Source organism: Pelobates fuscus, chromosome 2, assembly GCF_036172605.1.
Source record: "Pelobates fuscus isolate aPelFus1 chromosome 2, aPelFus1.pri, whole genome shotgun sequence".
NCBI classification, from domain to species: domain Eukaryota; kingdom Metazoa; phylum Chordata; class Amphibia; order Anura; family Pelobatidae; genus Pelobates; species Pelobates fuscus.
Window position 1 is genome coordinate 312556902 of NC_086318.1, and position 27686 is coordinate 312584587.

Genomic DNA, 27686 nt, shown 5'->3' on the forward strand with positions numbered 1-27686 from the left:
TTCACTTCCTTCTTTGCCCTGCTGTGGTAACCCTTTAAACTAACCCTACAACTGATAGCTTTGCATGCTACTTTACTGACAAGATTGAACAACTCCTCCAGCTCTGCTTTACTCCCACCTTATTTGATTGCTATTTCCTGTCCTAAGGTGTTTTATACCCCACCTCCTATAGACTGTAAGATCGTTTGAGTAGGGCCCTCTTCAACCTATAGGTAAATCCCCCCTCTAATATTATTGTACAGCGCTATGGAATCTGTTGGCGCTATATAAATGGCGATGATAATAATAATAGGCATACCAAGGCTATAAACATCATGCATAAAAATCAAGGAGTACTAAAGTAGTAGAGTGGGTTTAAAGGGACACTATAGTTACCCAGACCACTTACCGGTAATCTCCATAAAGTGACCTGAATGCAAGTTTCTACAGTTTTAACCATGTAGCTGAAAACATTGCCATTCTATAATGTTTTCATTGCATAAGTGGCCCTCTTGGCACCTCTTTTTTGGATCTCTGAAATGGCAGTATTTATTAATTTATTGTTTTTAGTTATTATTTATAGCATTTAAATTTTTTTACAAAGATACAAACATTACAATAATTAGACATTAGCTATCATATAAGTGATCTTAGAATCAATTCACATATTAACCCCTTAAGACCGGAGGGCGTACTATTACGCCCTATTTTAAGCGGCTCTAAACGCCGCCGGGCGTAATAGTACGCCCTCCGTTTTTTTTTTACTTACCCGGTCGCTGGCGATCCCACGCCGTCGATCGCAGTTGGGGGGACTCCCTGGGAGCCCCCCGCGGCACATCCTTCCTCCTGGGGTCCCACCCGGCCATGTGAGAGTGAGGTCCTTGCGAGGACCTCACAATCACATGGCCGGGTTAGCTGGCTCAGGCATTGCCAGCAGGGGGACTAACTGTAATGACAGTTAGTCCCCCTGCTGGCTGAAATCAAATTTAAAAAAAAGTTAATAAGTGTAAAAAAAAAATAATATACTTAGATCATATATATATGATCTAAGTATATATATACACATATATACACACACACACACACATACACTGTCTAGGTGTATTTTACTATTAATATATATATATAATTATATATATATATATATATATATATATATATATATTAATATCAAATTCACGTAGAATGATACTGATTAAATATATATATATAATTATTGTTATATATATTTATATATAATATAAAAAATATGTAAATACATTAAAAAATAAAATTTAAAAATAATTAAAAATAAATAATTAAAAAATATATAGATGTGTGTTATTTCGTTCTAACTGTATTGTGATATTTATATATATATATATATTTATATCAAAATACACGTAGAACTAAATAATATATATATCTATATACATAAATATATACGTATATATCACTATCTATATACCTATATATAAATAAAAATATTTTTAAAAAATCATATATATATACATATATATACACATACGTATATATATACATATATTAATTCTACATATATATTTATGTAATATTTTTACATAATTAGGTATCTTAATTAATTACAATTAGCAGGACCTGCCTGACAACCCATGCCGAAAGTGAAGGGAATTTAATTTGCTAGCACTATATTTAACCCTATAACTTTCCAAGACACCATAAAACCTGTACATGGGGGGTACTGTTCTACTCGGGAGACTTCGCTGAACACAAATATTAGTTTTTCAAAACAGTAAAATGTATTACAACGATGATATCGCCAGTAAAAGTGAAGTTTTTTGCATTTTTCACGCACAGCACTTACACGGACGATATTATTGCTGCGATACTTTTTACTGTTTTGTACCGTACAGTACACGAATCATAACACTCTGATTGGTTACTTAATCCACCAATCAGAGAGTTATGAGTCAAATTACACTTCGTGGGAAAATTCCAAAGAACTTTCCCACGCTGTGTGAAATGACACAGAGCACTCTGATTGGTGGATTTCAAACCAACCAATCAGAGTGCGGTGACAGGTAACTGTAGAGACTTACCTGTCAGTCTCTTCATTGACCTGTCAGAGCACTGTGATTGGTTGGTTTAAACCAACCAATCACAGTGCTCTGAGCTTAATTGCAGGGCGGGGCAAGGTTTTATAAGCCTTCACCCGCCCTGCAGAGCTCAGTCTGCGCGGAGCCCTCCATGGGTGACGACGGATTTTTTTGCGCTCGTTTTTTGTTTTTGTTTTTTTTAACAGTTGCGGCTCGTATTACGGGTTTTTATTTAGCCTTTTTTGGGGGCTGAAGAAAGAAAAGAAAAGAAGAAAGAAAAAAGAAGACATCAAATGGTAAGTATGAAATTGTTTTTTTTTACAGGTTAGTTTTTTGCACACTATTATTAGGGTGAGGGGGCAGGTAGGATTTTTTTTATTGGGGGTAGGGGGGGAGTGACTAGGGGCTGGGCACCCCTAGTCACTTTATTTGTGGTCCCCACCCACCGCTCATGGGTGGGGACCGGGGGGACATTAGGTCCCCCCCACCATTATTAAATTAGGGTCCCCACCCGCCGCTCATGGGTGGGGACCGGGGGGACATTAGGTCCCCCCCCCACCATTATTAAGTTAGGGTCCCCACCCGCCGCTCATGGGTGGGGACCGGGGGGACATTAGGTCCCCCCCACCATTATTAAATTAGGGTCCCCACCTGCCTCTCATGGGTGGGGACCGAGGGGTACATAAGGTCCCTCCCACAATTATTATATTAGGGTCCCAACCCGCCGCTCATGGGTGGGGACCAGGGGGGGGAATTAAGTCCCCCCAACATTTATTATATTAGGGTCCCCACCCGCAGATCATGGGTGGGGAACAGGGGGGGGAATTAGGTCCCCCCCCACAATTATTATATTAGGGTCCCCACCCGCCGGCAATGGGTGGGGACCGGGGGGGACATTAGGTCCCCCCCATCATTATTAAATTAGGGTCCCCACCTGCCGCTCATGGGTGGGGACCGGGGGGGCATTAGGTCCCCCACATCAAGGGTCCCCACCTGCCGCTCATGGGTGGGGACCGGGGGGGACATTAGGTCCCGCCCACCATTATTAAATTAGGGTCTCCACCCGCCGCTCATGGGTGGGGGCATTAGGCCCCCCCCCACAATTATTATAGTAGGGTCCCCACCCGCCGGCAATGGGTGGGGATGGGGGTGGACATTAGGTCCCCCCCACAATTATGTTAGGGTCCTCACCCCGCGAGCAATGGGTGGGGACCTAGGGGACATTAGGTCCCCCCTAACATTATTATGTTATGTTATGTTAACATTATTATGCAATGGGTGGGGACCGAGGGGGGGAGCACTATGTCCCCCCCATTTTAACTTGTGTGTTACCCACCATGGTGGAAGGGGGGACCTGTGTCAGGTCCCCCCTTATTTAACTAGCGACTGGGCAGCAATAGCCGCCCAGTCACTAGTGTTTTAAAATTTCGATTTAGGCGATATGCCCCTACTCTCGGCATGCAGTAGGGACATTGGGGAGGGTTTAACCTCCTTTTTATCAATATGGGGGTCCATATTGTACTCTCTCTTACCATAGCTCTCACTCACTTCTATGTAAAATACTGATTTAAATGACAGCGAGCAGCCACTCAGTGACATGCCCCTACTGCAGGGAGGGGAGGGGGCTGGCACAGGTAGGGGCAGCAGGATTTTACCTGTGCTAGCCCCCTCCCCCCCCACCCCCATTTATTGCACTAGTAACTGGGCAGCAATAGCTGTCCAGTCACTTGTAATTTTAAATTTGTTAAGGCAATATAACCCGCGAGTAGGGGCATTCAGGAGGATTTAACCTCCCATTTATTAATATGGGGATCATAGTGACCTGGTAGAGATGCCGGCTCCCTCCTTGCTTTTTTTTTTTTTCCGCACGCACAGTGCTGTTTTCGTCCTAATGGATGAAAACGAACACATTTTTAACGATTTTCGTCCGAAAACGAATGGTTTGAAGACAAAATTCGGGATTGACGAATTCAATTTTTATTTAAAACGAAATCTTTCATAGAAAACAAAAATTTCATTGGTGCACATGTCTAAAAATTTGGCACTTTTTCAGAAAATGTGTAGGAAGATGTGGCTAAGGCTGAAAAAACAAGGGATTTAACTCCCAAATGGCAGATAATTGAGCAATGAAACTGCACAATGCAGGTATCTATACACCAAAACCATTAAAGGACCACTCTAGGCAACCAGAACACTTCAGCTTAATGAAGTGGTCTGGGTGACAGGTCCAGCTAGGGTTTACCCATTTTTTTATAAACATAGCAGTTTCAGAGAAACTGCTATGTTTATTAATGGGTTAAGCCTGCCCCCAAATCCTCTAGTGGCTGTCTCATTGACAGCCGCTAGAGGCGCTTGCGTGATTCTCACTGTGAAAATCAAAGTGAGAGCACGCAAGCGTCCATAGCAAAGCATTGTAAATGCTTTCCTATGCGACCGGCTGAATGCGTGCGCAGCTCTTGTCGCGTGTGCGCATTCAGCCGACGGGGCGGAACGGAGGAGGATCGGAGGCAGAGATCTCCCCGCCCAGCGCTGGAAAAAGGTACGTTTTAACCCTTTTCCCCTTTCCAGAGCCGGGCGGGAGGGGGACCCTGAGGGTGGGGGCACCCTCAGGGCACTCTAGTGCCAGGAAAACGAGTATGTTTTCCTGGCACTAGAGTGGTCCTTTAAGCTAAAGATGTTTTGGTGTTTAGAGTGATGCTGCTATAATCCAATTAGTATCTTTTTAATGAATAGGGATCTACTGATTGGCTTAGAATGCCAGCTGACCGTTCTAAGTCAATCAAGGGGTACCCCGCAGTCCATACTTTCTCTAGCTGAATTTCAGACACCGGTTGTCGATGGGAACAGAGAGGAGTGGCGCTGGAGACACAACTTTGGGTTTAACCATTCATGAAGGGCTTAACCCATATGGGTAAGGAAGTGCAATTTGTTATGGTGCCCAGAGTGTTCCTTTAACATACATATAATGCTTGCGGTCTGAGGCGCCAGAATGATTACATTTGTTAGGGCTTTTTAAGTATATCTGGTGCACACTTTAGATGTGATTAGAATTTTCCTCTTGACATTCAACATCTGCATCTTTTGCTCAAGATTTCCGAGGTGATCGCATAGAAGAAATCACAGTCATACTTTTGAAGTATACTGATGGGAAAATTAAATGACTTTTGTGTCACACGTACATTTTACCACAGACTCTAAGGGCTTGTTTCCAATTGTGTCACAAAGTTTCACTGGCCAGCAGCCAACTTTATCAGTGGCTATCACCACCAGTGACAGAAATAGTGAGCAAAGTTGCCCAGTGCAAGATGTTCCCCTCTAAACACTGAATTGTTATGAATTGAAAAACAAATCTAATCAGAAGCCATGACCCTCCTTTCTGAGTTTGCTCCTCACGCAAAAAGGCCCAGTGACCTCTTGCTTTCCTTCCTGTAATCTAGGACCTGGCCTATCTATTTGTTGTGATAGCCCTACTCTTCCCTTCTTAGGTACAGGCTGTAGTGCCGATGGTACTTGGAGTGTAACCTTAATAACAATAGTTTATGGTGGGTTATTTACCAATAAAATTGGAAATGAGCCCTAAATCTAGATGTATATTTTTACAAAAAATAAGGGTGGCATTTCCTGCATTCAGCGTGTCTCATTTCTTTATAACAAAGTAAACCTCACACCTTGAAAATCCAGTTAGTCAGGCAAATATGTGATGGTTTTATGTCTGTCAAACTATGTTATTCCAAAACTTAGGTATGAGGCATTTCAGCCACTGTGTGTTTGTTGATTTCAAAACAGTACATAAAATGCAACATTACATATATGTGAATGGAATTGTTTACATACCCATCTATTTTTATTACATGTGTGAATGAATATATATATATATATATTGTAAAAAAAAATATTATATTTAGTCATTGCTAGTGTTGTGAATATATATAATTAAACTGATCACTACGAAAACATTACAATATTGTTCAGAGAATATTGTGAATCTCACCAACATTCTAACTCTATCCAGTAGATCTCAATGAAAAACAGGCTAGGACCTCCTAGCGTTCAGACATGAAGGAGGTAAAAACAAAAGGGGAGGTCTGGTGGTCCACAGTGAGTATCAGGGGAGGAGTAATCTGTATTAGAGGATCAGGGAGACCTTCCCTAGTAGTGGGTTGAACAAGTATGGCATGCAGGGATTGGATATCTGCTCAATACAGGGATAGATAAAAAAAAAAAAAAAAAAACACACACAAAAAAAAATCAGGCACAAAAAAAGGAATTAGGAAGAGCTTGGGAAATCCACTGATTTGTTTTCTTCTAAAGTCTTTATTGAGCAGCTTTGGAGCCTGTGGTTTAATGTGAGCAGTAAGGCTGGTGCTGTAATCTGGGGATTTCCTCCCAGCCCTGGCAGTGGATGTGTGCCATAGCTGGGCAGGGGGAGCAGATCAGGAGGCAGGGAGTCACCAGCAGCAGTAAGCAGCCAGCTCTGTGAGCAGCCCCTGCAGCCCCCTCTCTTGGTCACACACAGAAGAGAAGGAGGAGGAGGCTGTGCTGCTGTCACACACACACACACACACACACACTGCTCCTGTTCAGGGTAACCCGGCCTCTCTATGCACTGACTGGTGCTGTCACACCGCAGGACCGTCTGGCAGTGAGAGCCGCTGTTTGACCGGGTTTGCTCTATGCCTGGCCTCTCACTAACCTACTACAGCAAGAAACACTACCTATCCCGGCCGGGTACTGACACTGCAAGACCCGCACCAACAGCACAGCAGGATGATGTGAATACAGAGCTCCAGCGAGGCCGGCTGCCGCAGGTACTGACACTGTCTGCCCAGACCTACCCAGCTCCCCTGGCCCTGTGTGTGCATTTGTATAGGGTGCTCTGTGTGTGTACACGGTATATAGGGATCTCTGTGCGTGCAGTGTGTACAGGGAGCTCTGTGTGTGTACACTGTGCACAGGGAGCTATGTGTGTGTGTACACTGCACAGGGAGCTCTGTGCGTGCAGTGTGTACAGGGAGCTCTGTGTGTATACTATGTGCACTGAGAGCTCTGTGTATAGGGGGCTCTGTGTGCCATGCACAGGGGGGGATTTAATGTGTGTAGCAGTAATGGCAGTGCAGAGCATCCCTGGGCCCTGCGGGATGTGTCTGTCTGTGGGTGGGTTATTGTCCTCATTGTTCCCCGATTGCCATCATCGTGTGTTCTAAGCTATATGTGTGTGTTGTGCATTCGTTCCATCTCCTTTGTGAACGTATACAATAGGCAAGGGTGCCTGGATGCTGCTACATTCAAAGGGTGTACACACATATATGTACATGGCTGAATAGAGGACATAAAATGACAAACATACATAAACTCTGTTTCATCGTTCTCATTGTATAGATAGAGAGATGGAGATATATCTGAATAAGAATAGTGTAAAACACACAGGCAAGGCAGTATACATTCTTACATCCACATACAAATAATGTTTGGTTATATGTACATGTGTGATTAGCAGGCTTATATTATCAGAATTATTATAAGCACAACACAATTAATAGAATATTAGGAAAAGATTTGTCAGGAGGTTGAATACTGATGTACAAGGATTTATGTTGCGCTCCATTACCCAGTAGTAGTAGCTATGTTGTGAATGTTTTATATTTATCATTTGGATGTGACAGGATCAGTGGAGTTACTGATATTTTCATTCTGAATGTAGCATAACAGAACAGCCAGTATCAGGCTTGTGTTTGTGATTTTTGTTGTTTTAAACAGAGAGGTTTTACAGATATTTTCACATTTCGTATGTATATATATATAGTACACACACACATGCTGCATGCTGTTATAGCTCAATGCCATTGGCGACACAGTTGGCACAGGCAATTTATATGGGTTTTGATGGCAAAGACAAGGACCACGTTGCAGTATTTTCTCCATGCAGACTGTGGCAATGGGCTCTATAAACCTTCACTGTTAAGAACAACCCATTTACAATGCCTCTGAATATGCACTGCACACAAGCCTCATATTCATTTTCATGTAACTAATTCTGGAAAAGAACAAAAAATCAGTGCTAGATAAATCTAGCTATGTTTCAGACAAAGCCTTCTTTCATTTAACTGCAAAACCTACCCCCCTCCCCAATATGCCCAGTGTGATGGTATATAAAACAACGATTTTATTTGTTTTTAATAATTTTTTTTCTGCTTTGGTGCCACTGCCCATCTGCAGTGTGGATGATGGTATTCATGCAAATCACTTCCATCCCTGTTTAGGTTGATTAAAACATCTGCCCACCAGGGTGGGTGCAAGGAATGTTCTTTATCTGCAGATCTGAATAATTCTATTCCCCCAGTAGCATTTCTTAAACCTGGATTTCTGGGGAACTTGAATTTTTTAAGAAAGAAGGGCTTTTTGATGTATATTATAGAGCAGATTAATACCACGTGGCTGGCACTCTAAAATGAAATGTAACACTGTAGTCACAGTACCCGTAGCATTTTAGATTTAGGATCCTATGGGCAACATTGTAAATTTCAGAGAAAAAAAAACTTGTAAGAAAAACATTGAAAACAATCTATTGAGACCTTGTCTTTTCCTGCTTGTATTTAAACTCATCAACTCCCACATCCTTCCTCCTTTTAGATAAGTAATGTTTTCCAGTCCCACTTTTCCTTTACAACCTCCTTTGGTTCTTTCCGCACCAACATCTGCTTTGCTAGTATAGCTTAACACTATGGTCGATCAGGGCCTTCTGCTCTTGCCTCTCCAGCTATTGTTGAACTACAGTTCACATAACTCTATGGCAGCCATTGGCTTGTAGAGAACTATGGGAAGTGTAGTTAAACAGCATCCTGAGGGTCAACATTTGAGCACCACTCTGTTAGTGCATTCTGTTTAATACATCTTCAGCTAAATGATTTCAAAACAAAATATTGAAGTTCACAGAGAGGTGCAGATAGACTGATGAACCTCTGATTATTGTTTCTTGTTCAAATGCAAGCAAAGGTACGGGGGAAAGGCAATGTAGAGATTCTTGCTTCAGTCCTTAAAGGATGGTAATGGAGTTCTCAAGAACAGGCAAGGGAGCATCACGGGAGATGTAGTCCACAACATCTGGAGTGATATTGCGGCCTATGCCTGTGATAGGCCAATATAGCCACACTGGATAAATCAGCTACTTCCATCTCAGCAACTTTGACCTACATTATTCAGTTCCCTTGTCATTGCACCACAGTTCTCACCTTAGTGTAATAAACGTTCTCTGTGATTTAATGACTTACAGTAGAGTGTAGAAGTTCTCTGTGATTGAAAGACTTACAGTAGTGTGTAAAAGTTATCTGTGATTGAATGACTTACAGTAGAGTGTAGAAGTTCTCTGTGATTGAATGACTTACAGTAGAGTGTAGAAGTTCTCTGTGATTGAATGACTTACAGTAGTGTGTAGAAGTTCTCTGTATTTGAATGACTTACAGTAGTGTGTAAAAGTTCTCTGTGATTGAATGACTTACAGTAGTGTGTAGAAGTTCTATGTGATTGAATGCCTTACAGTAGTGGAGGGTTTTTTCTAGATAGACAAAAATAAAATTAGAAAGACAAGATTTCCGAGAGCAGCCCTTATGCCTATCTGAACGCCTCAATTTTTAATATTGGTTAAAATTAGTTTAATAACTATTACAGTACTAAAATGCTAAAGTTGTGCAAGTCATAATATCCATTGCTGAGCCACATACAAATTTCAGTACATATTGCACTAAAAGGTCAGACACACAATAGGCCTCTGCCATTTTGAGAATGAATGCACTATAGATATTGAAAATGGCATATGACTTACAGCTCATATGAAAAAAACAAAACAAAAACACAGCTGCCCCACGACAAACATATAGCTAGAGCCTGAGTCAGTTAATATTAGTGAAACACACTTGGAAAATTAAAAAAAATATTGTCTTAGAAAAAAACTACTATATTTCTGTCATATTTCCTGTTTGTTAACATTTGTTAGCATTAAATGGAAACACTAACTCATATGAATTAAAATAAAAACCAAAATATCCTTAAGTTAGAACTGTAGAATTGTTTCCTGGTGTGTGTGTGTTTAAATAAATAGATTAAGATTAGTGTTATTTAGAATTGTGCATGCTCTCGGCCTACTGAGTCATGTGATACATTACTGATTTTTCTGAAGAGCGCTTTGGCTGTGATAGAGGCACATTTACAATTTGCATAGCGTTTAGACAATATATCATATAGAGCAGGGGTAAGCAACCTTTGGCACTCTAGATATCCCTAAAAAACACAAGTATTTTTTTAAAGTAATAGATCAGTTTTGGTAATACTTATCAAGCTCCATCACAAAAAATTGAAATTATTTATCCCCCCCAAAAGGAGAATTTGCCCAAATCATAAATGCATTTGTGATTGTGTCTTCAAGGAAATACACATATTGACAGAGGAAGCATCAGCCATAATTAACTTACTTATTCAACCGAATGGGACTCTATCTAATAATATAGCTGGTATTTTGCATGGGAACATTATAGCAGACAGTCTATTTATTTTCAATGACTCTTGAGCAGTTTTATGGAATTAGGAAGTTGTGATTGTATAACAGGATGTAAAATGGTATGCATTTTCCTGACTGGTACAGAGTTTCCAGCCTTGAATGTTTGTGATATGTATGAGGAGTTGTTCAATACATTCTCGGTTTTTATTAATAATAAGATGTTACTTATGTGTGTGTGTTTTTTAAGGGGGGGTGGGTTATTTTTTTAATTTCAATTTACATTGGTTACTTATAGCAATCAATTTGTAATTCAAATATGTTATTTTTTGTTTTACTTACAATAAAGGACCTTAAAAAAGCTATTTGAGCCATACTGGCAGCCATTTGTACCTTCACTGTCAGTGCACATTGCTTACTTCTTGTGTGCCCATAGAGTTCTATAGCAAACTGATGTAGGACAGATTTGAATAATATAAAATGGCATTTTTAAAAAAAAAATTTTTTTGGTAACTGTTTATAAATGGTTTTAGATAACACTAAACAAACTGGGATTCATCTGAGTTTTGGGCGTTTTTCGGGGGTCTTCCAATTTCTGTAAAACTAAAGTCAAATCCACGAGTTGTGAAGTAACGAACTGGAGAATGGACATCCATGTTAATATTTTTCGTGATTGGAGTTACGTCCATAGCGGCAAAAAAAAAGATGATTAATTGGAAAAAAGATTGATGGTAAGGGACAGGCCACAAATGTGCAATCAGTGTACTGGAATACATATATGTCATTTTTATATTTTGCAGCATACTGAATGGCCAATGTTCTGCCATTTTGGTTCATCTGAATCATTTTCCCAAATATTTTGCATTGATGATATTTAGAGAAGCCAAAACTCCATATGAACGAACACTGTTTTTTTGGGTTTTTTTGGGTGGGGGGGTGGGGGGGGTTCTGGATGAATTTCGGATTAAATGAATTTTTCCAATGTATACAAGTCTAATTTTAGGGATTATTTTATATTAAACTGGAGGTGTCATAGCAGTATAGGGATTACTTTGTAAGAGGAACACTATACTGTCAGAGATACAAACATGTATTCCTAAAATTATAGAGTTAAACTAACTGTTTAGGTGACCGCCTTCCCTCTTTGGAGTTAGAAGTTGATTTTTCTTACATTTTGTATCTCCCTGTGCCCTGCCTCCTTGGCTGAGATTGTCAATCTTGATGATCTCAGCCAACTTGATGCTTTCCCATAGGAAAGCATTGGTAGGCTATTGTGCTGCGTGGCATAATGATGTGCCAATCAGCATCTGCTCTATCATTGAAAGAGGAGACACTGAATGTAGGTGCTGCACACTGTGCAGCACTGAGATAGGAAGCACCACTAGTGGCCATCTGAGTGACTGTCACTAGAAATGTTACTAGGCAGCAATGTAAACATTGCCTTTTCCATTAAAAGGCAGTGTTTACAGTGCTAACACTGCAGGGACAGACTGTAGACAACAGAGCCAATGCATTAAGCTGTAGTGGTGCTGGTGACTATATTAAAAAGGCCCAAAAGAAGAAAGTCAGAATAGCAAATTGCTTTGTGAATTGCTTGCTTCATTGCAAGCCTTCACGATTCTCATCAGCTGTCATTCAATGTAATCTGAGAGATTATACAGATGTAATCTTCATCTTCTCGCACGATGCCCAGTAGCTGCGAAATCCAGCCACCTCATGTGTAAACATTGATTGAAAACACTCCTTCCCTTTTCCATTATATATATATAATTTTATTTTTTTATATCATTGATGCAAAACAAAATTATGACATGATAGCATCCCATCCCCTGTATTTACATACTCATATACACCATATACCAAGATGGGTTTTTTTTTCCTTCGTTTTTTTTTTTTCAATTATGTTACATATGACATCCCTGACTGATTTCCATGATATAACGCATGGTAATGAGCTGCCATTTGTGATGTAATGGAGTGTACTGCCAGTAAAATAATTGTAGAGGAACCCCCAGAGGTGGACATGAAATAAGATCTCTTAACAGTTCAAATGACAGCAATTTAGCAAACTGCCTAAAACCGTATATATGTCAGTTTGAAAATCTAAATGTAAAAAAATCTGCATGGTTTATTCATCTAATAAGAAACTATTTTAAACAACTCCAACTAACGATCCTATCCTAAAAACTGCCCACGCAAAAATGAACCCACAAAAAAATAGGACAAAAATATGAAAAGTGACCCCATTTGATATTTTCATTTTTAGCACCACTGCATTCTATGAAGTGAAACATCTGTGCCTCTAAAGCAGCGGTGCCCAAAAGGAAGATCCCTAGATGTTGTAGAACTACAACTCCCATGATGCTTTTAATACCTCTAGAACAGCAAAGCAGCATGGAAGCTGTAGTTCTAAAACATCTGGGGATCTACCTTTTGGGCACCTCTGCTCTAAAGTGTGACACTTTAAGAGGGACCTAAACATTTTTTGAATGTTTTCTCTGTATAAGTGTATCACAGAGCTCCATAGCAATCAGATGCACAGTATTGGTAAATGAGTAAATCACAGGGCTCCAAAGCAATAAATCTCACATTAATGTGTGATATGTATCACAGAGCTCCATAGCAAAACAACACATAGAAATGTAATGTGTGTATCACAAAGCTCCATAGTAATCAAACTCACAGTTATATAAGGCATATGAGTATGTCACAGTGCCCCATAAATAAATCTCATAGTCATATGTGGTGTATGAGTATATCACAGAGTTCCATTGCAATAGAACTCACAAAACTGCACTTAAAGTCACAGTAATGTTAAATGACAATAAACATGTCTTAATTTAGTTTGCTTAAACATGATCTATATGTTGTAAATGGCTTGTTCAATTTCCTAAATCGCATCACTATCACCAAGTCATTATACCACCTAAAATTCCTTCAACAGCCCAGACCCCATGAACCTTTTCCAGTCACACCATTAAAAGTGTGTCATTCTATTACTATTTCAATTGTTGAATTCATGTTTAACCAGGGCCGGACTGGCCCACCGGGATACCGGGAAATTTCCCAGTGGGCCGTCGGCACCTGGGGCCGGGGAGACATGTGGGTGTCCTGCGGCCGCATGGAGAGCTTGGATGGCGGCCGCAGGGGAAGCTCTTCTTGCGGCCGCAGGGGAAGCTCTTCTTGCGGCCGCAGGGGAAGCTCTTCTGGCAGCCGCTGGGGGAGCAGGCTGTTCTGTCTCTTCTCCCCCTCCCTCGCGCGCTTGCAAGAGACCGGGGCCGGAATATGATGTCATATTCCGGCGCCGGTCTCATTAAGCTGCACGCGAGGGAGGGGGAGCAGAGACAGAACAGCCTGCTCCCCCAGAAGAGCCTGCTCCCTCAGCGGCCGCCAGAAGAGCTTCCCCTGCGGCCGCCAGAAGAGCTTCCCCTGCGGCCGCAAGAAGAGCTTCAGGAAGGCTGGCTGGGCTGGAAGGTGAGCACAGGGGAGGGGGGGGGGGGACAAAGGGGTCACAGGAAGGGGCGAGGGGCCAAAAGAGGCTGGCTGGGCTGGAAGGTGAGCACAGGAGGGGGGGGCAAAGGGCACAGGAGGGGAGGGGGCTAAGAGGTCACAGGAAGGGGAGAGGGGACAAAAGAGGCTGGCTGGGCTGGAAGGTGAGCACAGGAGGGGGGGGGGCAAAGGGCACAGGAGGGGAGGGGGCTAAGAGGTCACAGGAAGGGGAGAGGGGCCAAAAGAGGCTGGCTGGGCTGGAAGGTGAGCACAGGAGGGGGGGGGGACAAAGGGCACAGGAGGGGAGGGGGCTAAGAGGTCACAGGAAGGGGAGAGGGGCCAAAGATGAGCACAAAATGGGCTAAAGAGGGTACAAATCGGAAGGGAGGTGGCTAAAGAGGGCACAGGGAGGGTGCTACATAAGGGCACAGGAGGGGAAGGGGCTAAAAAGCACACTGGAGGACAGGGGGCAAAAGAGGGCACAGAACGGGAGGGGCACCTATCAGTCTGCCCACCCACTCACACAGGTAGCAACAAGTATGTATGTCAGTGGGAGTGTGTCTGTCTGTGTCATGCTGTGTGTTTTAATTGAATGACTTTTTTTATTATGCCGCTGACCTAGAGTGCTGCTATTTATTTTATTGGTATACTAATTAAGGCAGAAAATGTTCAATTACGCTTTCTGTGGGTGCACTCAAAGCACAACATGCAAGTACACAGCATTAATTCAAATGTGAGAAATATATACAAAAAAAAAACCTTGATGATCCATAGGAGAGCATTGGGAGGCTATTGTGCATGGGCAGCAAAACGCTGCGCCAACTAGCATCTTCTCATAGAGATGCATTGAATCAGTGCATCGCTATAGGGAATGTTCAGCGCCTCCATGCAGAGTGTGGCGACACTGAATGTAGGGGCTGCACACTCTGCAGCACTGGACTTGGAAGCACCTTTAGTGACCGTCCGAGTGTCCGTGTAACAAGCCAGCAATGATAACACTGCCTTTCCCTTGAAAGGGCAGTGTGTACATTAAAAAGCCTGCATTAAGCTGTGGTGGTCCTGGTGACTATAGTGTATCTTTAAATGTAGAAATCCACACATCTTTGTCTTGCAGCTTGGTGCATCCATATTGCCTCCTACCATTGTTATAAGCTTGTCCTCTGCACCTGGCAGTCAGCATAGAGAAAGTTTATAGTGGAGACATTATACAATCTGCCCTGGTCATGTCTGGCTGGCATTGAACTGGATTGGGATTACTAAATCTTTCAAATACATTTAAAAGAAATACATATATCCTCTATTTTACCTTCCTAGTAGTACAAGTAATAGTATGGAGTTAGTACACAAGGGGCGTGCACAGCATATAATCAATACCCTGCTATTTTTGAAACTATGTCTTATAGCTTTTTATGAGAGAGTTTATGCTGTGACATGCACATGTTCATCCATGGCTGTGTCTATCCATTAAAATATATTTATAAAGATGTTTTGCAAGTTTTTTCCCCTGTCTGGAACCCCTCTGCTTTAATCCAAAACAGACTGGAGAATCCATTCGGAGATAGATACCATTCATGCTGTGAAAGAACCTTTTCGCACATGTAATTAATGGAAGATCTCTCCCTGCAGTCAGAAAAGTGTGGTTTTGTATTTGTAATCTATAGGTGATTTGGTGCACTCTATTATTTTTATTTGAAAGAAATTCCTGGATTTAATGTCACAGGTGTAATCCAGAAATCATGTTGGCGTTGTGCACCTCTGGTTGATCGATGCTTTGTAAAATTCTATTTTATTTGATACTGCTCGCTATTTTCAACCATTCGGTATACCTGCACTCTAAAAGTAATGTTTGCTTCCTCTCAGTTCATGTTAGTTGGGATTTAAAGTGGACCTGTTGGGGTCCTGCTTTTTTCTACTTTTTACAGATTATAAAACCTGTATATACCGTAGATTGTTTTACACATAAATCTGAAAGCATGTGGGATGTTATATACATAAGTGTGAAATTATTTTCATTTTTAATCCAGTAACCTTCAATATAGGATACGCAAATTAACCTGCCGCATTCAGAGCTATGCCAAGTGGACCGGCAGTTGTAAAGTATGAGATTGATTTGCATACAAATCAACCTCTCTTGTGTACTAACTATAAAAAAAATTTAATTATCATATTAAAGGAACAGTTTAGTGTTAAGAATAGAAAGGTATAATCGTGTTCCTAACACTATTGTGCCCCTCTGCCCTCCACTGTGGAATTCAAAGGGTTAAAACCACTTTAAACTCACTTGCTCCATCTCCGCCTCCTCCAACCTCATTGCGAGGGGGAATCGAATGTGCATGTGCCTTCCACAATCAATGTTTTCCTATGGGGTTTTACAAGACGCTGGAAGTCCTCATGCAAAGCATTAGCATGTCCAGTATCTTTTCAGAGTTAAACTCTGTGAAACTGCAGGAAGCACCTCTAGTGGCTGTCTGGTAGAACAACACTAGAGGCAGTATTAACCATGCAATGTAAACCTTTGCAGTTTCCATGAAACTGCAGTGTTTTCAGCTGTAGGGTTAGGAAGACAGGGACACTGTACCCAGTCCACTTCAATGAGATGAAAAGGTCTGGGTGACTACAGTGTTCCTTTAACATTTAACAAAATGCTGGAAACATGCCACAAAAAGATAAATCTACTCTTCTCTTTCTCCTCGCTTTTTTCTTATTATGTTCATTTCAACCCCTCAGCAACACAACCTCATTTTACTTCTATGGAAATTATGGACTGTATCGATATTGCCATTTTTAATATGTAAATATTCAACCATAATTTCAATCTGCCTCATTTATTGTATCCACAAAAAATATTATACATTGTTTTTCACAGTGAACGAACCACTGTGAATTTCACGTTTAAAGCGGCTCTGCCATTGCCCTCCCCCCCCCCATTAATATTTTATAAAGATAAAATCATTATCTACTTTGTATATTTGCTATGCCGACAAAACATAACAAAAGTTAGCACCGATCACACTCTGCAGACGTAATGTGGGCATTATACAATTCTGTATAACAATGGTCTAATTAATTGTGGCTAGCTGCACCTCCTTTGTTTAATCCATTTTCCAAATTGCATGCTCAAAAAAAGGATAAAAAATTCACAGCGATTGTAGTGTAGCACTAGGCTGTGAGCTAGAAAGTGCAATAGCAGCATTAGACGGCTGAAAGCATAAGTCGAGCTATGTGCTGCTGTTTCTGCCAAACTCAGTCTTCTGTCCATTCATGACCATTTCATTGCAGGAAGTGTCAGTCTTGAACATTTTAGTATCCACTGTGCTTGCTGCTAGAAACTGGCAACTTCCTTTGTGATTTTATCATTCAGTACGACAGCACAGATTCAGTGATCACTGCGGCAGAAAAGCCATGGAAGTGAAAATCAAACTGAATGGTACTGGGAAACAGTCCCAGCATGGTTTGGCATCATCTCAAAGACATGCCCATAGCTGTAAAAAGACAGGTGGCTTATTTTGTTTCAGATGTAGCAACCTGGTCTACAATGTTTATTTAACAGGCAGTGATACAAGCCTAAGCAGCGTTACAGCGATACCTCATAGGGACTTTTTTTGATGCAGCCAAAAAGACGTCTTTAAAATACGTCCTGAAAAACACAACAGGGGTGTCCTTCAGCACACTTAGAAAATATGTGAGACCTGCTTAGATTCTGAAGCAAGTCGAACATATTCCTACAGTCATTTGGTATGATCATTATTTATCAAAACAAATGTATCTGCATGTTTATAGAGTCCTCAAGAAATAGGACTTTTGTTTTTTTAACTCTTGCATTTTATTTGTTTTTGCATAACAAAATGCATGAATAACAACATTTTGACATTTTGATGTAGGTACAGAATCTTTTGTTCATAAAAGCATATACACATAACATGTACAAGTTACACATAATTTCTCATCGCATTGGACATTGTCAAAATACCGTCTATGATATCGTTTAGACATCTTTTTGTAATGGTTTGGCAAGCTCTTTTTTTAAGATGAAAAATTCAAGTTTGTCGGTTTGTTACCAACCCTACAATGGCCTAATAAAAGTCCCAGTTCTTCCCTATTAAAATGGAGCCTTCACTTCTCTGGAACTTAAACCACCAAAAAAACATTGAAAATGATCTATGATTTGTGTTAGTCATATTTTCATGTGATGCTTTATTATTTCTTTTTTTTTTTCATCTTGGCAGGAACAGTAAGACAAACGTTTTAGCATGTCGGCTTGTGCAAAAGCCTACTGTACGAATCAAACATATCTACTTTGTTATACATTAAATTATTCCATTACGTGATAGATATTCTTTCTTAGCTCAAATCTAGTGTCCACCAAGGATTATTTTATATTTTTTAAGAGAAATGAACTAAAAATGACAAAAAAACTAATACCCATTGCGTACTTCTTAAATTGTACCATTTGTTTTGCCTCACATTCTATAGCTACCATGTTTATACAGCCTTTTAGTTCGGCCCTTCGTACCCAGCGTATGCATGGTCCCATGTAAAGCATGGGATACTAGTGAAGGAATATGAGAAAAGGAAAGAAAGTAAAAGATAGACATTTAGAAAGAGATGAGGGGGCGTGGGCACGCGCGGCGAAGGACGGCCCCTCTTCACTTGTATCTGTACTGCGATCCTGTTGCCACTGTCTAGGGCGACTATCTGTCATGCCTCCTCTTGCCTCCCGGCCCCTTGCAGGTCTCCCCTTGTTCTCTATCCTATCCCAGTGGGCTGTTATCCCAGGGTTCCCATATTCTTTGGAACACTACCTTGGTACCTTTTACCCTAGCAGTTAGATCATCCATCGGTTTGTTATCCTTGATCCTGGGAATTACTCCCGCGAAGTTCGGGCTCTCCAGCAACAGCCACGTTGTAGCTATCGCTCTGCGCGTGCTTAAAGTAATCTTATGCAGTAGTTTCTGCTCCATCCTGGTCCACCCCTCTAGTGACCTATTCAGCAGTTATACCCAGGGGTCTAGTGCTGGTGATCTATTAAAGATCTGTTGCACTAAGTTCTCGACCGATTTCCAGAATCTATTTATAATTGGGCATTCCCACCACATGTGTTTATATGTTCCTCTATTTCCGCAGCCCCTCCAACAGTCATCTGTGCTTATTTTGTGCATTCTTAAGAGCTTCACTGGTGTGGTGTACCACCGGAACATAGTTTTCCACGACTGCTCCTGAAGTGTCACGCACATTGATGTATTTTTGTTTGCTTCCCAAATTTCCCTATTGCCATTCAATACCCTCTAGAACCTTGCCATTGCCATTCAATACCCTCTAGGTCCCGTTCCCACTGGTCGGTGTTAGACAATCTACCCCACTCTGTGTTTTCGGAGCTAAGGTGGCCATACAGCAGCGTTATTAATCCTTCAGGTGCCGTCCCTTTTGCGCACAGCCTCTCATAAAAGGTCATTGGCCGCTGCTTTAATGTGAGGTCAGCTAGAGAAATCCCTAAGTTGCACGTTTCTGAAGAAGTCTGAAGGTGTTAGATGATAGTGTTGCTTAAGATCGTCAAACTGTACTATTATTCCCCCCTGAAACATGTGGTTAATCCTTTGGAGGCCTACCCTTTCTAGATTGTGGAACTCCCTCGCTGCCAAACCCGGAAGGAAGGCTCTGTTACGGAACAGTGGCATTAATGGGGACAGTGAAGAGGCCAGGCCATATTCAATGTTTGTCGCGTCCCATATACGTAGTGCATTCAGTATTGCTGGGCATGTCACCCTGATCAATGGTCTGTGTTCCCACAGTACCCACATCGCGAACTGGGGGAGGTCTGATCCCACCATGAGAGCCTCAATGTCAACCCATTTCCATTCATCCGGGGGAGAGTGCCACATAACCACCGTCAGTGTCAGTTGAGATGCAAGGTAATAAAAATAAAGATTCGGCAGGCCCAGCCCACCTCGGTCCTTCCTCCTGTACAGTACCTGTCTGGAGATCCTATGTATTTTGTTATGCCATATAAATTTCCCTATTGCTCATTGTGTTTTTGTAATGCGTTTGGGTAACGCCTGGAATAAGAAGAGGATGCGTGGGAGAATATTCATCTTGACGGAATGGATCCATCCTATCCAAGAGATGGGTTTGTCCGTCCATTTTTCTAAGTCCCTTATCAGAATTCGGAACATCAGTATGTAGTTTGCCGCATGTAGCTTGCTTGGGTCTGCTGTCAAGTGTATTCCCAGGTATTTTAGGGAGTCTGTTTCCATTGCTTTATTATTTCTTTAACACATTTAATAAATATTCAGTAATTGATACCAAAACACAGTTCAGTCCCGATTCCTGGCACAGCCAGGGCACAGGAGAAGCAGAAACATAGTTTATGTTAAGTCTTTCTTTTTTAGATATATGTTCTTTTTTTCAATTAGGGAAAAGGGTACAACTTATAACAATGATTTGACGGGGAGTCAAAAGGGAGACACTTAGTCCCATGATGAGTTCAAAACAGCCATGTAAATTTCTACAATTAATTTTATTTCTCAGACCTTATAAAACACATATTTGTTAAATATACAGGATTAGTACTATTATAAATTCTGGTAAGTAATGCGTTCTCCCTTAACTGAGTAACACTCTCCATTGGAACTCAACGTGCATTTGGGTTTTTGGCTTGGTGAACTCATCTAACAGATCTTTATCGCCATATTCGGAAATCAGTTTATTTACATTGGGTATTTGCGTTCTTTGGAATCATAAGCAGAAAAAATTATATGTTGAACTTGACCATTTTTTCAAACCATACGACTTTTAGGAAAAAAACTACTTTTCATATATACACACAGTGTATACACACAGTGGCTCTGCTGGACTTACTGCCTAAAAATCAGATAGAATTCATTTTTTCGTTTACTTTAAATGGTTTCCTTAATTCCATTTTACTTAGAATTGATGCCAAACAATCTGTTTCAGAACATACCCACAAGCCCAGCATGTTCTTTTTCTTTTCATCAACAAAACCTTCTATATGTAGCTTTTCTGTGGTTTAATTCACTTAAATGTACCTTTTTTTTTTTTTTTTTTTAATTCTTTATTTTTGTTCGTGCATAAGGTTAACATGTGAATTTGCACTGCCACAGTAGCTGGTGCATTCAAGTTTGCAAACACGCATTGTTACATGGCATTAATGACATTGCACTTTTTTAGTAGTTATATAAACAGGATATTTTCTCATGCTTATACAGACAAGTTAAAGTAGTAGTAGTTTGATTCACAGATATGTGTCGCTTTATATTCATATTAAGATTAACAGATCTCTTAGATTAATTATTGCAATTAAAGAATATAGCCTAGGCACTAAGTTAACTAGCACGTCTAGTGTATATAGGTTAAGGCATCTTCGCTAAAACATGTGTAATTGCAATTTGATTCTTTCCACCCCGGGTGGCCCCCAGTCCGGCAAGGTGATAGTCGACGGCTTTGTGCCAGGAGACCCCATTGGGTAGCTTAAAAGTGGCAGAAGGGTAAGGGCCCAGGAACCGCTGTGTTAGGTATAGTAAAAGTCCCTTATTGGTGTACTTGCGGTTCCTTCAAGTGCCTGTCTCGGGCGGGAGGTAAGTCCCCGTAGTCTCGTCGTGTCCATGTGTGTCTTGCGCGGTACAGCTGGAGATTCACTGCTTCCTCTTTGAGTTAGGCCGGTGGTGGTGTTTAGGTGAGTGGTTGCTTGTGGTGCTGGTTGTGTCGGCCTGAGGTGGCTCCGGCTTCTCCGCCAGTTTTGCCAGGCTCCAGATGGGTCTTTGCAGGTGACCGCCAGTTCCCATATGGCTCATGCCGGCCTGCTGCCACTGTGAGGTGAGCGCTTCTCGGGTGACTCGGCATGCGGTCTCCGCCATTTTGATTACGGCCCTTGAGGATTGGGGCCTCTCCGTCACAGCCTGGAGTGCCGATGTTGCTGCATGCCGGCAGGGTTCGGGTGGGGACCGGGATCACCCCCCCGGTCCAGAGGGGGGAGGACAGGGCCAGCTCCACCCAGCTTTGTGCTTCGCTCTGACCGCTGGTGGGCAGGATAGCAGGGCAGCGGCCGTCTGCTCTACTCACCGCCCGAGCGGTCCCCATCGTGGACGACGGAGAGCGCCCCTCCGAGGGACTAGAACTTTGCAGCAAGCCTCTCCTCGGAACCAGGGTGGCTTGCTGCACTGGATCATCGCTGTCAGGCACTTTTCAAGTCGTCTTTGTGCGGTAAAACCAGAGATTCTGCAGGAGCTGCACCATCTTGCGACTGCTCCGCATGGCGGTCCGGCCCCGCCCCCTAAATGTACCTTATTTGTAGATATTAAATACACGTTTAATGCATCACAAAAAAAATTCAATTTATTCTAATAAGGAATTATCAAAATGAAAAAACTATTAATTTTCTTTCAAATTTTATTTATTTTACCTCTGATCAGTAATTGAAATGTCTATATTTTTGGACACTGCAGCCATTTTCTCTTGTACTGAGTGATGTCATTGAAACCGAGAGGAAACACTCCACAATTACTTTTGCAAAGGTAGCAGCCTAGCAATGTTGCTGTGGAAGGTCGATTTCTTTTGTACTATTTTTTCTTGACTTTTTTGAATTCAAGGAACAGAATGACTTGATGTATAATTCTATGTTTTTATTTAATAATTCCTATTTAGTGCACGTTTGCAGGGTCCTTTACAGGTTGCCTAATTGGAACTTATAGAACATTGGTTATAATATATTACAGAACAAAACTTTTACATAGAACAAGAGGATAATGTTAATCATCACAACTGAGTTACAGTTGGTGGGTATATTCATCAGGGTGAAAGTGACACATGTATGGAACTTGGGGTATTGGGAAGAATGATATGTTAGAAAGGGAGGAACCAATATGGCGATGAGCTATGGAATATATGGGAAGGATTTTATTAAAAATAGAATCTTCAGCAGTTTTGGAAAGGAAGAGACAGAGCTGGGTTATCGGGGAGTGAACTGGTTCCAGTAGTAGGAAGCTAGGATTATAAATAAATGTAATCATGAAGAAACACATGAGTATGTGGTGGGGTAAAGCATATGGAGGAGAGGGGATGGATGGGATGGATAGGGGAATCGTTAGATATGAGACAGTAGAGATAGGAAGGAGCAAGACCTAAATAGCCAAACTGGAAAAATGATTAGTTAGCTAAATTTCCATTCAGTTGTTTTGTCCTTCTGTTTAAAAATCACACTGACTTATTTACATTCTAGTTGTACATATTCACTGTATAGTTACACTATAATTAATATTTCTTGCTGTATGTTTTATTTTCTATAGTTATTTTTGATAAAACAACATTGTGTAATATAATGTATATATGTGATTTCTGTATACTCAGATTTTTATTTTTGATTTTTTTTACAATAACATTAATATGGCATAACGGTAGGTAATATCCTGGGTGATTTTCGCTTGTTGTTCCATCACTAGTGTCCGGATCAGGACATAAAGACACTTTTTTAAATTCTTTTATAGTCCTACAAGCAACATAAGTAACGCCAAAATATGGGCTAGATGTTACAAAATAAAATACATTAGTCTCTTCTAACTAACAGCTGCACTCACATAGATTTCTATGGGAAAATGCTATTTAATAAGCAAATCTTGTCAGATAGACTCTAGCTCTATACATTTCACTCTGTAGGTCTCTTTGAGGTTAGGTAGATTGCGGATATTTAATTTCACACTTTGCAGAATTGAGTGTAGACAGTTTGGTGTGAGCATTGCTTACATTTATAGCCTTGTTAGGAGTATGTGGAAACAGCTCCCCCTTTCTTACATGTGGGTGGCATGTGGGTGGTCTGTGGTGGAACATATTAACGGAAAAGGTTCGCCTCCCCTTCTATGTAGCAGGTTGAATTTCACAAATCTCTCTGCAAATCTGCTGAGCTGCAATGCTTCAGCTCTCAGTTAATGGAAAATATACATCCGCGCATAGCCTTTCCCTTTTGAATAATTTAGTTTCTCTAGATAATGCTTAAAATGTCTGATCCATGCAAGGTATGACATTGGAAATAAAAAGAAATAAGCAATATCTATTGTTTTAACCAGAAGCACTTAACGTTAAAAAAAAAGGCAATTACAATGAGCTAATGTATGTGGGCATATTTTTGTTACAACATGGATGACAAAATAGGTCCTTGGGAAACATATTCCTGTCAGACTGATACAATTTCTTTAATATCATTTGACAGCTAGCAATGTGCGTTATTGACCAAGGTGAATATTACTCTCAAAAGTCAATGATAGAGATTTATCAAAGAGTTGTGGTCAGAAAAGTGTTGTACTTGTAAAAATGTATCACCAATGGAATGCGTCTGATGATTCTGTTGGTTTCCATTGCGATTGCCCCACTTTAAAAACTTTGCACCACTTTGCAGTTCACAACACTTGATAACATGTTTTAAAAAAGTGCAAAATAAATTACTAAAAATATATTTGATAATGTGTGTTGTATGCCTTGACACAGACATAGAGCCTTGTATTATCGGGATATGTTTATTAAACAATGGTTTGTGTTCAGAACTGCCTTGAAACAAATTAAGACACAATAATTCAGACGAGTTAGAGATTTTTTTTCCAACTCACCTGATTGGCAGAGCCGGTTATTAATCAATGTTTTTTAAATGGCAACAAAGTAGGGCTCCCTGTCCATAGTGAAGCATTGCAACCTATATGTTCCTAAGAACCCACGTTTAAAATCAATGTGGTTACCTTACTATTCAGCTATATATGTGGCGCTCAGAAGCTAAGACATTATGCTTACTCCATTCAATTCCAACTCTTGAACCTGCAGGAGCTGTGCTGTGAGATCAAACATACACACACTTCTATGGCCAGCTAGACATATGCAACAACTGTATATGTCATCACCAAAATTCTTGACCTGACATTGCTTTTGCAAATTTGTGTTACTGCAGAAATCGCATAATATAACATGTTCTGTTTGTATGTTTGGTATGGTATTTTTTAAGCATGTCAACTGCTTTGAGGGTTAGATGGGGTGTTTTGTAAACACGCAATCTGCTTGTATCAATTATTCCTGCAATTACACATTTTTCCTTAATGTTCTAGAAACAGAAATGAAGGTTTCCCTCCTCACCAGCCTTTGTGCTACAAAAGTGGGTGTTAGTATTCACAGATCCCACTTCTATTGTTAGAAAATGTAGCCATGACTCAGCTCACAACTTGATTTTTATTTTATGAATGAAAAAAGAAAACCCCAAATTACTGAATGTTCATGTTATATATCATCTAGCATGACAAAGCACGGTTTTAATTATATAGAATGTTTGCCATCTGTCATCTTAAAAAGGTATAAAAGAAAAGATCAGCTCCAATTAGATACATAAATATAATCTACACATTAATGCAATCTATTTAAGAAACACTATAGTGTCAGGAATACAAATTTGTATTCCTAACACTATAGTTTTGAAAGCATAGTTTAGGTGGCCTGGCCTCCCTGTCAGAAGAGTAAACAGTGTTTTTTTTCACCCTATTTCTAGAGCTGCTCTTGTTGCGGCTGGATCTGTCCCGCTCCGCCTACTTGGCTGAGATCATCAAATTTGATGATCTCAGCCAATCCAATGTTTTCCTATAGGAAAGCATTGAGAGGTTTTTGCGCATGCACTGCAAAACACTTCAATGTCTCCATGCAACATGTGTGCACACTGTGAAGCACTGACACTATTGTTCCTAGGCAGTAATGTAAACACTGCATTTTCTCTGAAAATTCAGTGTTTATATTAAAATGTCTACAGGGACAGGCAGCAGGCAGATATCAAAACAACTATATCAAGCTTTAGTTGTCCTGGTGACTATAGTGTTCCTTTGGTTTCCAAAAAATGAGCAATGAGACTGTAAGGGCATGATTTATGCATGATTTATGCAGCAAAACCACTTCATAAAGCTAAATATGTTTTGGTGCTCACAGTGTAAACATTTAATAAAAGGTTTGATGCCCCAGCATGCTGTCCCTCATACTGCCAGTATTTGAATCAGCATTAGAATTGCTAGGCAAGGCCCTAGTGAGAGTTAGGCCCTAGTCGGTCGCCTATTGGCCTACACTGGAACTGCCTCTGTTACTCATTACAAACCACAGAATGTGATTGTCATAAAGATTATTTTCTGTTAAATAAGGAACAAAAGGAGAAACATTTTCTGTGTCTGTCAAGTTAAAAAAGAATGCATGGTACTAGAAGGGTTAAATGCAAGCGTTGTGGATGAGAAATGCAGTGCTGATGTAATTTTTTTTAAATCTCACATATTGTTATTGCTTAAAATCCTTGTGGGTAATGATGTTTTACCAAATCACTCACCCGTAAAATCATGTTTTCTTTCTTTGGTTATGTTTATGAACCATATTAAATAGGTCATTAGCCTTGTAGATATTTTGCAGAGGATTTTATGGTGATAATAATTCAGCATTCCTTTATGTGTTATTTCTGGAAATCACCTTTTTTATGTTTTTTGCTTGGAAAACATAGAACAAGACTTTAAATTTTTTAAATATACAATGATAATTACTGTGTGCCTCCCCTCACTGAAGGTGGATCATATATTGTCATAAAAATGTCAATGTTTCATCAATTAATATGCATGGTGCACTTAAAGGACCACTATAGTGCCAGGAAAACATACTCGTTTTCCTGGCACTATAGTGCCCTAAGGGTGCTCCCACCCTCAGGGACCCCCTCCCGCCGGGCTCTGGAGAGAGGAAGGGGTTAAACACTTACCTTTCTCCAGCGCCGGGCGGGGAGCTTTCCTCCTCCTCTCCTCAGTCTGATAATGACTCCTTTACACATATTCTTATTAATTATATCCATAAAGTCAATTTAAAAACCAAAACCTTTTTTTAATTGAAGACATTTGTTCAAGCCTGCCAAACTTTGATCTATTTGCTAATAGCCAAGAATGAATAATAATTTGATGAATAGAAAATTAGCTAGCTTCAGCTGTTCTGAATACACCCTTATAGCACACTTGATGCTTATTCGATGTTACGTAAGGTAGGGATGAGGTACTGACTTTTACAGAGCAGACATACAGCATAGAGAGTGCAATCAGATAGGTGATTTCAAACATAAATATTTATTTATTTATTAAATCTTATTGCAGCTTTCAGAGGACAGCAGGCAAAGATAATAAAAATGAGCAAGAGTCCCCTGCTAACCTGTGAGAGAATGATTGTGGCTTTGCTTATGGGGTAAAAAAAAAAAGCATGCATTCACTTCTCCCCAAGTCTAAACTGGGTACTGGGAAAACAGCCAACATAGCATCATGGGATAGAGATGGAGCAATGAGAATTTTTAGAGTCCTCCTGCTTAATTGTATTATTACTGATACAATTTATTCTCCCCCTCACCTCCCCACACATGGTGTGATGGCAAAAGGAAAATCACTGAGCATGGTTTTCCCTGGTAAATAAAATGTGTGTACCTACACTATACGGAGAAATGGGAAACGGACTTGGGAGAAACCCTAGAGGGTATAGACTGGCAGGATATTTGGGAAGCTAATTCCAAAACCTCTATCTGCGTAACGATGCAAGAACAGGCATATAAGACAATGATGAGGTGGTACATTACTCCAGTCCAACTTTATCATATGAAAAGAACACCCACAGATCTCTGTTGGCGTAACTGCGGAGAA

At 40.7% G+C, this 27686-nt stretch overlaps 1 protein-coding gene across 3 annotated transcripts in view; it reads left to right on the forward strand.

Moving 5' to 3' along the window:
- Positions 1-6281: 6281 nt before the first annotated feature.
- FYN (FYN proto-oncogene, Src family tyrosine kinase) overlaps positions 6282-27686 on the forward strand; it is a 276468-nt gene continuing 255063 nt past the window's right edge. For all 3 annotated transcript variants that reach the window (XM_063443505.1, XM_063443507.1, XM_063443506.1), the window contains exon 1: positions 6282-6841. The gene's annotated coding sequence lies outside the window, so the exon portion shown is untranslated. The remainder of the gene's footprint in view (positions 6842-27686) is intronic.